Raw genomic sequence first — 15,185 nt, forward strand, 5'->3', positions numbered from 1 at the left:
GGCGCCGGGGCCCGGGCGGCGGCGGCGGCGGGCGGCTCGGCCCTCCCCCTCCGGCTCATCCCCCTTCTGCGATACTCCCCGCCCTCCCCCGATCCTCCCCCGGCCCCTGGGCGCGCCCAGGATCCCAAACAGCCCCGGGGGCGCCCCCACGCGAGTGGCGCCCGGCTGCTGTGGCCCCCAGGCCGCCCTCGGCCCCAGCTCGGCATTTTGGCGGCCGGCTTGTGTCCTTGCACCTGCCGGCTGGCTCGCGGGTGCTTACTGGCTTGTTCTCCACTGGCCAACAGGGAGCTCCCCCTGGGCCCTTAGTCCTCCAGGTATGTCTTACCAACAAGCAGCGAAGCGACGCGCGCCCTTGGAAGGCCCAGCGCTGAAGAGGGTGTGCCCTGGACTACTTGCCTTTATTCCCACAGCCCCTTCCCAAGAGTCAGAATCATAAAACTAGCCTTCTACTAAGTGAAAAGTGGCCCACGGGTAAGCTCTATTGACCTTTCTTTAATCACACCTGAATGTGCATGACACGCAGCTCAGATGCTTAGACTGGAGAAGCCCAGCCTGGCTCTGGTCACCTGTGTCCATGGCTCCTCGCTGGTCCCCTCACAGACAGTTCCTGTTGCATCCCAGAACAGCTGTTCTCTGAATCCCACTCTCATTTCGGGCCCACAGTTGACCCTGGGCAGCCCCCACAAGGGCCCGATTATATTCCTACAGGCACCCACAGTAGACAGCACTCTACCTGGGCCCAGGTGCCCAGCTCCCAGAACAGAACCTCCCAGGAAGAGCAAAGTGAAGCAGAAAACAAACACATTTTGCAGATGAAATTCCAGGGAGGAGGCTGCCCCTGGTTAAAAACAGTGCTTATGGCTAAAAGCAATCCAAGGCCTCGCTGTAAAAGCCCAGGGGTCTGTAGGGACAGCGGGTCTGGGCACACCGGCCTGCCCCTCCCAACATCTCCCTCAGGCCAGCCTGGAGAAGGTTTCCTCCTCTCCTGCCAGGCCTCACGGTTTCCCCTGGGGCCCTGTTGTTTCTAGAACATTCTGCCATCCTTTTCTGTTGGCAGAGTTGTGTAGAATGCACCACTTCTCTGGCTTTTTTTTTTTTTTTTGAGAGTGTGGTGGGGGGTGAGGGGCTGGAGCAGAAGGACAGAGAATTCCCAGCAGATGCTATGCGGGGCTCTGTCCCAGGACCCTGAGATCATGACCTGAGCTGAAATCAAGAGTACTTAACGACTGAGCCATGCAAATGCCGCCTTTGGCTTTTGAAAGGCATTCTCCATGCAGAAAGGAAACCTGCCAGCCTCAGGGGGCCCCGAGGTTTCAGCCACAGGACACCTGCTGGGCCCCCTCCTCTGGGAAGTGAGATGGCCTCAGGCATCTCAACTTCTTTCTCCCTTTGGCAGGGTCTCTGCGGGCCAGTTCCTTCTCCCTTTCCTGACTCTCCGTTCTTGGTGATCCCCAAACCAGCCCAGTCTGGCTCCCATCTCTCCCCAGACCACCCCTCTGGAGCTCCCACGGGTTCCACTCAGGGCTCCTGCTCTCTCGCTGAAAGTGTGCTCTGCCTCACCCACTCTCCCACCCGCCTCAAATTGCCCTCCTAAAGCAGCTGGGATCCTGTCATTCCTGATGAAACCCCTCATGGTGCCCCTTTGTCCCTCAGGAACAAGACCTGGTCCTTTAGCTTCCCACAAGGCCTGACCCCACTCCTGCAGCTTCCTGCCCCAGCTTGGGGACAGCACTGTCGCCTCCAGGAGGCGTGTTTCTCACATACTGATGGGTCTGCCCTGCAGGCCTGGCCTCAGCCTTTCCTCCTGGATTCAAATCTCTCCGTCCCTCAGGCAGCCTGTGCTGCATTTCCTGGGGCCACAGAAACCAGTTTATCCTGACTTTTCACAGTGACTTGGTACCAGTTCTTTCTAAATCTAGTTGGAGAGACACTCAGAGTCATGCCCTGACTCAGAAGGCAGCAGTGTCTGTCCGCAAGGTGTCTGATAGAAAATGTGAATTGCGTGGCATACTTTGGAAAACCAGAGGGGGCCAGGATGGTCTACAAAATATTTGCAGAAAATATTAATCTTTTAATTTTAAACAGATTAAAATATTAATCTTTAATAAAAGATTAATATTTTATATGATTATAAAAAACACCTAAAAATGTAGTATGGGGGATAATAAATTTGTATAAAACGTCCATATAAAACAGTTCACACTTTGAAATGAGAACCTATGACAGCTTCGATGAATATTCCAGGTTTTATGGTTAAGACAGCTGCAAGAAAGCTCAGAAGAGAGGGGCAGCTGGGACGTCATCATTGAGACACTTTTCTCTGTGCAACTAGTAACTTTTTAAACATTTTAAAAAAATATTTTATTAATTTATTTGCGAGAGAGCAAGCGCGGGGAGGGGCATGGGGAGAAGGACAGAGGAAATCAGAAGCAGATTCCCCATTGAGAAGGGACCCCCCACAAGGGGCTCTATCTCACCACCCTGAGATCAGGACCTGAGCAGAAATCAAGAGTCAGACGCTTACCAGACTGAGCCTCCCAGGTGCCCTAAGTAACTTTAAAACCATTTTTTACAATCACAAATTTTACAACGGTTGAAATTATAAAGAATCTAACAGCTCTTTCTTTTCTTTCATTGACACGTAATATGGCGATTTCTTAGGAGAACAGAATGAATTGCAATCCAGCGGAACATTTCCAATCCAGTGTTTCAAGATCAGGACACCGTGTGCTCGGCCAGGGATGGTGCGCCCTCGGGTGGCCACCGACACAGCCCAGGGCCAGGGTTCCAGATGGATGAACCCAAGGGGGCCAGGCGTGGGGCTGTCCGCTGAACACCCCTGGCCTGGGTGGGCCTCTGCTTTAACCCGAGATGCCCATGCTTGCTTTGACTTTGTGTTGATGTTATTTCAGTAAAAGAGGAACAGACCAAATGAGAGGCGCTTTCGTTCTTATGCACCAGGTGTTTGCTGCCCTCGGGGGCCAGCCCCGCGCCAGGCACCGAGGCCTCGGCGACAAGCGGCTTTGACTTTGAAAAGTTCAGAGAGCAAAAGGCGTGTGGCAAGAATCGGCTGGTCCCCTCAACGGGAGACTCACGTGAGTGTGAGGAAGGGGCTCGTCTTCGCGTGTCAGGGCTGCGGTGACAAAGGGCCTCCAGCCAGGCAGCTTCAAACCACGGCAGTGTATGGTCTCCCAGTCATGGAGGCCGGCAGTCCGGGACCAAGGTGTTGGCCGGGCCGTGCTCCCCCGAAAGGCTCCATGGAAGGGCCTGTGTCAGGCCTTTCTCCCAGCTGCCAGTGCTGCTGCCCGTCCTTGGTGTTTGTTAGCTCAGAGATGAGCGCCTGCAGTCTGTCATCACTCTGCGTCTCCTGCGGGTCTGCGTTCACTTCCCTCCGTGTGTCTGTGTCTCCCCTCTTACAAGGACACCGGTCATACTGGATGGGGGGCACACCCGACTCCAACACGACCTTGGCTTAACCACCTCTGCAATCACCCTATTCCCAAATAAAGTCACGTTCTGTGGTACTGGGATGGACAAGAATTTGTGGAGCCGGGGGGGCACCCGCCTGGCACAGGGCCACCACAGAAGTTCCGTGCTCCCAGGGCACGGGCTAGGGAGTCTATGAGGGAATGCACCCTCGGGCCAGCATCAGGAGGCTGCTGGCACGCTGGGCCAGGGAAGCGAGCAGCTGCCAGGACTCGGGGAGCTGGGGCTGTGGCCAGAGCTGCCAGACAGGAGGGGGCTTGGGAGGGGATGTAGCTGCTGTCAGGGGGTGGCTTGGCAGGGAAGGAGCAGGGAGCAGACAGTCCGACCTCTCAAGTCCCACTCTCGCATTGACCCAAGCCAAGAGGGAGGCAGAGGCAAGGAAACCCCCCTGCCACAGCACAGCGCCAGGAGGCAAAGACAGATGTGATTTCCATCCCCCTGCCCTCAAAGAGCATCCAGTTAGGGAATACGTCACACAGGTAACCAGCAATCACAGCATGGTTACACGTTACAGCAGCGGACACACCAGGTGCAAAGGAGGGTCACCTGATCTAGACTAGCCGGTCACAGGAGGTAACATCTCAGGAGCATACAAGGGGTTGGCCAAGAGCATGCACAGAGAGACATGGTCCATGCAGAGGGAACCCAGCAGCACGAAAACCTGGGAAGCAAGGCAGCAGGCTGGTCGAGGAACAGTGATGGCCCAAGATTATGGTTGCTGGGGAGCATGGGTTGGAGAAAGGTCTAGAGGGCAGGGAGAGAAAAGAGCCAGGGCTGTCCCACAGGTGTTAGCCTTGGGCAGCTAAGTGAATGGTAGAGTCTTCATGGAGAGAGGGACATGGAACATACAGACTTAGGGGGCAGATGGGAAAGGAATTTATTTGTACTTGTTGACCATTTGGTTCCCAGGGGACTTCTCAGTGGAGATGCGGATGAGGGCTGGAGATGTGGCTTTAGTCTCTGGAAGAATCCTAAGCTGGTGAGGGAGGCCAGGTATGTACAGCAGTGGACAGCAGGGAGCAGAAGCTTGCCCAGGCAGGAGGCCGAGACTGAACTTACGGGTGCCAACATTTAAGGGCCAGGCAAAGAGGAGAGGCTGGAAGCCGTGATAGAGTAGTAAGAAAGGCCAGAAGAGGGTGATGTCCACGGGCCCCAGGAAGGCAGTTTCCAGAAGGGGATGGGGGGGCTGTAGAGTCAGGTGCTGTACGCAAGTCAGGGTGTATAAGCTTTGCCCACAAGCGGGGGACTGAACCTTCCATTGGCGGGGGGAACCACTGTGGGGCAGAACTGAGTGGGGAGTGAAGAGGAGAAGGCAGCATAAAGCAGACGACCATTTCAGGAAGGTTGGCTGTGCCTGGGGAGGAGAGAAGGGTCCGAAGCTGGAGAGGGACCCAGGGAGGATGAAGGATGTTTTGAATGTCTGGACATTTTCGAGCATATGTGGAAGTTGAGAGAACACCAGAACGAAGTCCCAGCTGCCCCTCACTCAATTCATCAACTACCAATACACAGCGGATCAAGTTTCCTCCTTGTTCGACCCCCTCCCTGCCCCAGCAGTACTTAGCAGCAAGTCCCAGACATTGTAGCGTTCCATCTGTAAATTTTCAGGATGTGTCTTTAAAAGATAAGGTTTCAAACATCACCACGACCCAATCATCGTGGCTCCCCCAAACACGGATAATCCCATAACAGCATCAAATACCCAGCCTGTGCTCTCAGTCTCCCTGCCGGTCCTACAATGTTCTCGCCCTCTAGTTCGTTTGTTTTTAAATGGGGATCCAAGCAGACGGCACCTGTATTGCCCTGCTATGTCCCCTAGGCCTCCCCATCTGGAGATTTGCCCTGAGCCTCTCTCTGCCCCTGACACTTTGTTCCCGTGGTTGCAGAGGCCGGGCCATTTGTCCTGCAGTTTCCTACACTCTGCGTGGTGCTGGCTCCATCTTCGAGATGTGATCGAACACATTCTTTTGCCCCCCCCCCCTTCCTGAACTTGGCAGGGAGATCTTAAGGTGTGGTCTGGTTCCGGCAATGAGGAGCATGACATGGGTGACTGTCGCCGTTCCCTAAGTCCATCCTTCACTGAAAGTCAGAATCACAGAAGTTGTGAAGGGACATCACAGAAGTCTTGTCCTAAATCCATGAGTTCTCTTTATTTGTAGCACACTTCCACAGAGACGCAACTCGCCCCCATCAGTGACTTAGCTGGCTCTAAGGCGTGGTTGGTGTAGGAAAGGCAGAATAAAGGCGGTATTCCTTCCTTTCTCTGCCACTTGTCAAAATAATGACTTGGTTTTCTAGCACTCTTCAGAAAGTTATCAAACAGTGTCCTTTCGTGTTGTTTTGCCTTTTTTGCACTCATCTCGTTTGCCCATCTTGGCCGTGGTGGGAGCCTCTTTTTTTTTTTTTTNTCGTTTGCCCTTCTTGGCCATCGTGGGAGCCTCTTTTTTTTTTTTTTTCTTTAAGATTTTAGACATTTATTTAGAGAGAGAGAGAGCAGGGGGCAGGGCAGAGGGAGAGCGAGAATCCTAAGCAGACTCTGCATTGAGCACAGAGCCTCATGCAGGGCTCGATCTCACGACCCTGAGATCCTGATCTGATACCAAGAGTCAGCTGCTCAACAGGACTGCAACCCCCCAGGCACCCCTGGAAGTCTCCTCTTACTGGCTCCTGAATCCTTCTGCCATCACCCGGTCCTTTGATAACATCCTCGCTTTCCAGTGTGACACAATGTTCTGAGCTCCAGAGGCAGAAGGACAAGGAATCCAAACCACGTGAGGAGAAATGAGTCCCGGGATGGAGAAGGGACAATGAAAAAGGACAGATGTAGACAGAGGTCAGTCTGCAGGCAGGCAGGCATGAGCTGGAGTTCTCATCTACGTTCCCTTGTTCAGAAGGTAAAGTCAGTTGCTGCAAGGGAAAAGCCCGGAGGTAGCCTCTGGCGTTGTTGGAAAATCAAGAGGATTTAAAGGAACCTGCAGCGAACACTGCCTGGCGGGCAACAGGTAGGTGCGGCCGGCCACGAGAAGGAGAGTAATGAGGGCATGAGTTTCTATCGGTGCCAATCTGTGTGTGTGATGGAATGAGTGTGTCTGTGGCCCGAGTGACACTGAAAGAGGACAAAGGTGGGCAGCTCCAACCTGAAGGGTCAGCTTTTGCCACCCCCCACCCCCAATTTCCAGGGAGGAGTCACTCCTTTCCCCTGGCATTGAGGAAAGGGCGGTTCTGGAAGGTTCGGTCTTTCCTGAGAAAGAACCACAAAGCATGAGACCCTACTGTGTGCAGAAGAAGTCCTGTGCTAGGATCTGGGTTGCAGCAAGAAGTAAGGTTTAAAGCAAGGACCCTCTGTCCAAGAGCTCGGTGTCTGCGAGGGAACCGGGAGGTGAGGCCCGGGCGCATCCGGGAAAGGAGCAGACATCCCCGGGGAGGGCCTCTGTGCAGGGACCTTTGGCGAGTCTGGACTTTGGAGCTCGAGAGAACGCTGCAAGCTTAGAAAGCATAGAAGCATTGAACAGTACAAGAGAGAGAGGGGAAAGCAAAATCAGAACCTGGTTACTTAACGTGGAGAAGCTTCACTTTCTCTCCACTCATCAAAAAGTCAGACTTCCAGCAGTATGGGGCGCTAACCGGCGAGCAAACTGATTTTTGTTCGATTATTAACATTGCTGGTAACGAGCAGAACGGACAGCCTCCCACTGTTAAGCACATCCTGCAGCCCACCCTCACTGTGTGCATGGTGGGGGGGGCAGGAGCCTCACTGTGCCCCCCCCCCACCGCCAAGCGCCAGCTGTCCTACCGTGACTTCCTGCAGTGGATGTGAGGGTGACGGAGATCACGTGCTGGGATGTGGGCTCTGCGAGGGCAGGGATTTGTCCATCAGTGAGTCCTTACCTCCCAGCATCTAGCCTGGCACACGGGAGACACTCAGAAACCCTTGCTGCTGAGGGGCTGCTCCCAAGTGTGTGTGTGTGGGGGGTTACTCTGAATCCGTAAGGATTCAGACCTGCCCTGGGGCTGGGGGAGGAGGGAACTAGCCACAAAGTCCCTTTCAGCAGGGTGTGTGGGTGATCTGCCGTTTTCTTCTAAAAATGGAGGCTGATTTCCTGCCTCCTATCTTTACTGTAAGTCCCGTTAAGGCTTGGTTATGTGGCATAAAGCTCACGGAAGTCTGAAACCCAGATCTGCCTACAAAGTTCCTGTGGGTCACGTGGCAGCCGCCCTCCTGCATCTGTGAGGGGACGTGTCCTGCCACGTCGGGGATGGGGACCAGAGTGGCCTGGCTGCCCGGGGCTGCAGTCTCCCTGCAGGGGTGCTGCCTGCCGTCCTTGCTGCGCCCAGCAGCACCTACTAGATGTGTCACCTTGGAACGTTCCTGAACCTCTTTACGCCTCATTGTCTTCTCTAATGTAGGGTCGCTGAGCACTTGGCTCTGGAAGACACTGTCCCTGTTACAACGAGGAACAGGATAGATGCCATTCTCAGGAAGCTCGCCATCTAGTNCTAGTTCGTTTGTTTTTAAATGGGGATCCAAGCAGACGGCACCTGTATTGCCCTGCTATGTCCCCTAGGCCTCCCCATCTGGAGATTTGCCCTGAGCCTCTCTCTGCCCCTGACACTTTGTTCCCGTGGTTGCAGAGGCCGGGCCATTTGTCCTGCAGTTTCCTACACTCTGCGTGGTGCTGGCTCCATCTTCGAGATGTGATCGAACACATTCTTTTGCCCCCCCGCCCTTCCTGAACTTGGCAGGGAGATCTTAAGGTGTGGTCTGGTTCCGGCAATGAGGAGCATGACATGGGTGACTGTCGCCGTTCCCTAAGTCCATCCTTCACTGAAAGTCAGAATCACAGAAGTTGTGAAGGGACATCACAGAAGTCTTGTCCTAAATCCATGAGTTCTCTTTATTTGTAGCACACTTCCACAGAGACGGACTCGCCCCCATCAGTGACTTAGCTGGCTCTAAGGCATGGTTGGTGTAGGAAAGGCAGAATAAAGGCGGGATTCCTTCCTTTCTCTGCCACTTGTCAAAATAATGACTTGGTTTTCTAGCACTCTTCAGAAAGTTATCAAACAGTGTCCTTTCGTGTTGTTTTGCCTTTTTTGCACTCATCTCGTTTGCCCATCTTGGCCGTGGTGGGAGCCTCTTTTTTTTTTTTTTCTTTAAGATTTTAAACATTTATTTAGAGAGAGAGAGAGAGCAGGGGGCGGGGCAGAGGGAGAGTGAGAATCCTAAGCAGACTCTGCATTGAGCACAGAGCCTCATGCGGGGCTCGATCTCACGACCCTGAGATCCTGATCTGATACCAAGAGTCAGCTGCTCAACAGGACTGCAACCCCCCAGGCACCCCTGGAAGTCTCCTCTTACTGGCTCCTGAATCCTTCTGCCATCACCCGGTCCTTTGATAACATCCTCGCTTTCCAGTGTGACACAATGTTCTGAGCTCCAGAGGCAGAAGGACAAGGAATCCAAACCACGTGAGGAGAAATGAGTCCCGGGATGGAGAAGGGACAATGAAAAAGGACAGATGTAGACAGAGGTCAGTCTGCAGGCAGGCAGGCATGAGCTGGAGTTCTCATCTACGTTCCCTTGTTCAGAAGGTAAAGTCAGTTGCTGCAAGGGAAAAGCCCGGAGGTAGCCTCTGGCGTTGTTGGAAAATCAAGAGGATTTAAAGGAACCTGCAGCGAACACTGCCTGGCGGGCAACAGGTAGGTGCGGCCGGCCACGAGAAGGAGAGTAATGAGGGCATGAGTTTCTATCGGTGCCAATCTGTGTGTGTGATGGAATGAGTGTGTCTGTGGCCCGAGTGACACTGAAAGAGGACAAAGGTGGGCAGCTCCAACCTGAAGGGTCAGCTTTTGCCACCCCCCACCCCCAATTTCCAGGGAGGAGTCACTCCTTTCCCCTGGCATTGAGGAAAGGGTGGTTCTGGAAGGTTCGGTCTTTCCTGAGAAAGAACCACAAAGCATGAGACCCTACTGTGTGCAGAAGAAGTCCTGTGCTAGGATCTGGGTTGCAGCAAGAAGTAAGGTTTAAAGCAAGGACCCTCTGTCCAAGAGCTCGGTGTCTGCGAGGGAACCGGGAGGTGAGGCCCGGGCGCATCCGGGAAAGGAGCAGACATCCCCGGGGAGGGCCTCTGTGCAGGGACCTTTGGCGAGTCTGGACTTCGGAGCTCGAGAGAACGCTGCAAGCTTAGAAAGCATAGAAGCATTGAACAGTACAAGAGAGAGAGGGGAAAGCAAAATCAGAACCTGGTTACTTAACGTGGAGAAGCTTCACTTTCTCTCCACTCATCAAAAAGTCAGACTTCCAGCAGTATGGGGCGCTAACCGGCGAGCAAACTGATTTTTGTTCGATTATTAACATTGCTGGTAACGAGCAGAACGGACAGCCTCCCACTGTTAAGCACATCCTGCAGCCCACCCTCACTGTGTGCATGGTGGGGGGGGCAGGAGCCTCACTGTGCCCCCCCCCCACCGCCAAGCGCCAGCTGTCCTACCGTGACTTCCTGCAGTGGATGTGAGGGTGACGGAGATCACGTGCTGGGATGTGGGCTCTGCGAGGGCAGGGATTTGTCCATCAGTGAGTCCTTACCTCCCAGCATCTAGCCTGGCACACGGGAGACACTCAGAAACCCTTGCTGCTGAGGGGCTGCTCCCAAGTGTGTGTGTGTGGGGGGTTACTCTGAATCCGTAAGGATTCAGACCTGCCCTGGGGCTGGGGGAGGAGGGAACTAGCCACAAAGTCCCTTTCAGCAGGGTGTGTGGGTGATCTGCCGTTTTCTTCTAAAAATGGAGGCTGATTTCCTGCCTCCTATCTTTACTGTAAGTCCCGTTAAGGCTTGGTTATGTGGCATAAAGCTCACGGAAGTCTGAAACCCAGATCTGCCTACAAAGTTCCTGTGGGTCACGTGGCAGCCGCCCTCCTGCATCTGTGAGGGGACGTGTCCTGCCACGTCGGGGATGGGGACCAGAGTGGCCTGGCTGCCCGGGGCTGCAGTCTCCCTGCAGGGGTGCTGCCTGCCGTCCTTGCTGCGCCCAGCAGCACCTACTAGATGTGTCACCTTGGAACGTTCCTGAACCTCTTTACGCCTCATTGTCTTCTCTAATGTAGGGTCGCTGAGCACTTGGCTCTGGAAGACACTGTCCCTGTTACAACGAGGAACAGGATAGATGCCATTCTCAGGAAGCTCGCCATCTAGTTGGTATGAAACTACAGAGAGCTTCGAACCACAAAACCCCCAAGTCGCCCCAAATCCTTAAACATGCTACAAAATTTCTAATTACAACAACATAAAAAGTCTTTTAGAAAAAAAACTATGTATTTTTTTGACATTGTAACTTCTGTGACCCCAACAATATTTTGAACATAGTAAGGAACTAAGCAGAGGAATGCACTGGTGAATGAAGTTATCTTCACCTAACTGAGCTTGCTTAATACATGGGGATTTTTACATTTCCGTTCTTGCTCCTCGGGGGAACTTGGAGGGTCCCATCATGGAGGCCCTGCCCTCAGTGCCAGAAATAAGCAGCCCTGAGCTCACGAGCTGCCGCAGTGCCCAGAGCCGGCATCCAGGCGCCCAGCGTGGCCCAACGTGGATCCCAGCCCGGTTGTCAGGGCCAAGTTGTAGTGTTCAGCGGGCGCGGACGCCAGCCCTAGGAAAGCTTAAACTACCAGCCCGGTTTGAAATCTTCTGGGCTCTCCTCTTTGTGAAGGGGGCGGGAAAAGATCTCTGCCGCTCTCCTGACTACTGTATTTGGTGCACAACTGCTTGGAGGCTTGCCCTATCAGCTGCATCACTGAAAGCCAGGCCCGGGGAGGAGAGAAAGACGTACAAACCAGCGGGGTTACCAGCGCCATAAGCAGAGGGCAGGCTATCGCTCGGAGCTGAGCAAGTGCTTTTGGGGGTCATCCCAGAGGAGGGATGAATCAGGTACCAGAAAAGTGAAATGGTATTTTCTTACTAACATAAAGGAGTATCAGCTCCTTAAGTAATGCTCCCTACCTCCTTCAAACCTGTAGCAAACATTTCCATTCATTCTTTTATCAAACCTCAATTGAGTCAAGATAATTGTGACGTATCCTCTAGGTGAAATATTGTCCCCAGACTTCTGAAGGTCTGACGTGTTGACCATGTAATAGCACGCGATAATGACAGGTGATAAATGAAACCATTCCAATTAAGTACGAGTATATATGCATTTTCAAAGCCTGGAAGGGTTCACACCAAAATGCCAGTAAGCGGCTGTCCCAGGGAGGTGAGGGTTACTGGTCAGTTTTACTTTCTTCTTTGTACTTCACTGCATTTTACCAATTTTGCCAAAAGCACTTAGTACTTTTTAATAGTGTGAGCCCTGACTCTATGTAAGGCTCTGTGCTAGACTGCGGGGCCAGGGCCCTGGGGCGTGGGAGGCAGGCTGACCTGGGAACCCAAGTCTCCAGCATGCCAGGTCTGCAACAGAAGCTGAGAGAAGGGGAGGTCCCCAGGGGCTCGAAGCAGGTAGGAAAGCATCCCCAAGGAGGTTACATCTGGGTGAGGTGTTCAGGGTGAAGAACTGCTCACCAGGTAGAGAAACTCGAGAATCGCGTTTCAGAAAGACAGAACAGCATTCACTGATCTAGGAGGGTGTCCTGTAGAAAAATGACCTAAATAATTACAAACGGTTAATGTAGGCAAAGAATAAGCCTGTGGGGAAAAGTGCTCATCCTCACAAACAATCCAGGAAATACAAAGTAAAGGCACCCTGAGATGCCAGTTCCGCCCACCAAATCAGCCAAGAAGAAAAATGACTTACAGCAGGCGAGGGATCCTCGAGCATCCGTCACTGCGCGGGACATCGGCACGGGACCCGCCATTCTAGGAGGCAACACGGTGTAGTAAGCGGTTAGTCTCCCTGCCCCTCGTACTGGCCCAGGAACCCTCCACTCCTGCAAGGCTGAATTCTGCACGGGTGGATTTGAGGTGTGGACAGAGCTCTTTGCACTCAGATGTTCACAGTGATTCTACTCATCTCTTCATTCGCGTCTTCATTTCGGGGAGTGGGTTCACGGGGGTGCCTCGCATTTCTAGGCTGCATCACTGACACAGGAGCACATGCATTCTTCAGTACGGATCAAGCAGTATGTGGTCAGTGATTTAAAAACCCGAGTTAAGTATACACATTTCGTTTCTATAGCACGTGGCCTTTCCAGAGTATTTCATCCTCATGATCTCATTCACTCATGACCTTCCTCTGAGTTGGGCAGGGCAAGTCTTATTCTGGGAAAAGTCACTTGGCTTGCCGGCCCCTCCCCTGCACCTGCCTCGGAGAACCTGATGCATCCTTAGGCCCCGGAAGGTGCAGCCCCTTGGACCTTGGCACCTTCCTCTACTGCCCCTGGCCACCGCAAGGTTGTCTGTGGCATCAGAGCAGAACCAGCCTTACACGCCCACCACGGGGAAGAATGACATCCATTTTAGCATAACGGATCGAGAGGAAGCCACAGAGGATCAGAGTTTTGGTAGTTTTTTTGACAGCATGCGTTAATGCTGAATTTGTCCCAAATGGGTCTATAAATTTTTCTCATTTCCTCGAAGCCCCCTAATACACAACCCGGGGGCTCAGCACACACTCGGCTACAATTAACTGATGTATTGAGAGAGTCCCTGGAAAATAGAATCTAAGAAGAATAAAAAAAAAAGTATCATAAACCAGATGAAAAAAGAAATTAAAAAATTGATATGTTCTACTTTTTTCTCTTTTCCAAGTGTTGCATAAATTACGGTTCTGTTGCAAAATGATATCTAACATGCAATTTGACGAGCATGTGTTGACTAACACTTGCTCCATGCGGTGTGGTGAGAGAGGGAAGCCCGGAGGAGCTGCAGGCGCTCCCCTGAGTTGCTGTTTAATATCAAATGCTAGCCTGCCCCATTTCCAGACATCTCGTCTCCGCCCCGCTGACTCTGCTAAGCTCTCTGCCCCACTGGTCACGCCGCGTCACTACGTGGGTTCACTTCCAGGGTGGACGAGAATGTGTGTTTGTGTCTTAATGACAGCATCTTGACATCCTTCCATTAAACCACATAACTCAGGTAGGTGTGTGTGGCGGGTTGTTTCCTCTTTCTTGGCTGCCATGTGCACGAGAGGCATAACTTCAACCTGCTCACTTCGAACGGCAAGGAACTGCCGTCTCTTCCTGCCCTCATGGACGTTGGCGCTGACGAATACAAGTCTTCGTCACAGACTAACTTCTGATCCTCACGAGCAATGACCTGGCTGAACATCTTTGGCAGTTTGAGCCTCTTCAGGAAGAAATGACGATCGAAAATAATGAAGCTAAACTGGAGCTGGAAGTTCCCCAAAGACATACTGATACAAGATGCTTCACTGACTACCTGAGCGACGCCGTTCAACTGCGGATAGCTTAGACCTGCCTGCACTGTGCGCTCGGCACTGTGCTAGGCTCACCGTAAACATTTTACGTAGACATCACAACAGCCCTCGGAGGGCAGTGACCACATCTCCATTTTAAAGATGGGCAAACAGACTTCGGAAAGTAGAAAACAGGGCTAGGATTCCAGCCTTGCGTCTGGCTCATATCCACTAAATGCCATTAAAACTCTCTTTTTTAAAAAAAGGTTGCAACTCCTGTTTTAAAATATCTATTTACATGCCCACATCTATCTATCTATCTGTACCTACACATGCATGTTTATATAGGTGTCTACATACAGTATGTGCTTACGTTGCAAGAACGGAAACAATTTTAATAAACCGCCTGACATCTCCATAGTTAAGATGGGTCTGAGTTCATTTTGTTGAGAGCCCCTGCTTATTATCTGAGCCGCTGCTACAGCCTTAAACAAAACAAAACAGGCCTGTTTGCATTCTTCTGATTCCCCCTGGTTCTTAGGGCCTTTTCAAGCCAGTCCTGAGGAGCTCAGAAGGGACAGGCTCAGGGACACAGCTAGTCGCCATGGCAACTGCCAGGCCTCCAGCCCTCCACTTGGAAGTGGTCAGAAAGGTGTGGAATTAGGTGGCAGACACCTGGCGGGGGAGGCTTCCAAGACACTTTCCTCCCCTCCGGAGCAATCCCGTGGTAGAGGCTAAGGGCCCCTTGCCGGCGTGGCCAGGCCGGACCGTGTTCTCTTTACTCATTCTTTTTTCGGAGGAGGGTGGGTAGGTTGAGAGAGGTGGGTCTCTGTCATTTATACTTGGGAAAGGCAAGAAGATAATTTCTTACAGGGGAAACAGAGCTGGGCGGAACGGTGGGCACTCCCCCTCTCCACTCACCGGAGGCCCGCCGTCTCCGCCATCTCGGCCCTCCCTCCTTCACGGAGGGACGCATCTGCGCAAGCTCCCGCCTCGGGGTTGATGGGAAATCCCTCCTGGGGGATGATGGGAAGTCTCGTGGGGGGTGATGGGAAGGACTCACTGGTAGATGATGGGAAACGCCTCCTGGGGGATGATGGGAGACCTTGCAGGGGAATTATGGGAGACCTTGCAGGGGAATTATGGGAAGTGTTTCCCTGAAAATGTTTTTAAGAGGTGGAAGAGGATTTCTTCCTTTTTTCCAGTGAAGGAACTGCCTTCTGGTGATGTCCTCCCCCTTTTGCCCCTCATGGCCGTGAAGAAAAGGAGGAGAATGAGTTAAGGCAGCATTTTGAGGGCCTCCCTTCAGAGTCTGAAAGCACTGCTTCTGTGACCACCAGGCACTTCAGGGT

At 52.8% G+C, this 15,185-nt stretch overlaps 1 protein-coding gene and 2 long non-coding RNA genes across 3 annotated transcripts in view; 2 read left to right on the top strand and 1 right to left on the bottom strand.

Moving 5' to 3' along the window:
• Positions 1-12,320, bottom strand: part of SLC37A1 (solute carrier family 37 member 1) — a 73,117-nt gene extending 60,797 nt beyond the window's left edge. The window contains exon 1 of the mRNA XM_034655179.1: positions 12,274-12,320. The gene's annotated coding sequence lies outside the window, so the exon portion shown is untranslated. The remainder of the gene's footprint in view (positions 1-12,273) is intronic.
• On the top strand, positions 285-2,932 carry LOC117801139. The gene is made up of 2 exons (XR_004623630.1): positions 285-471; positions 2,662-2,932. It is a non-coding gene; the product is annotated as an uncharacterized LOC117801139 (long non-coding RNA).
• LOC105238979 lies at positions 8,811-10,794 on the top strand. The gene is made up of 2 exons (XR_857771.3): positions 8,811-9,186; positions 10,592-10,794. It is a non-coding gene; the product is annotated as an uncharacterized LOC105238979 (long non-coding RNA).
• Positions 12,321-15,185: the final 2,865 nt, after the last annotated feature.

This window comes from Ailuropoda melanoleuca, chromosome 1 (genome assembly GCF_002007445.2).
Source record: "Ailuropoda melanoleuca isolate Jingjing chromosome 1, ASM200744v2, whole genome shotgun sequence".
NCBI classification, from domain to species: domain Eukaryota; kingdom Metazoa; phylum Chordata; class Mammalia; order Carnivora; family Ursidae; genus Ailuropoda; species Ailuropoda melanoleuca.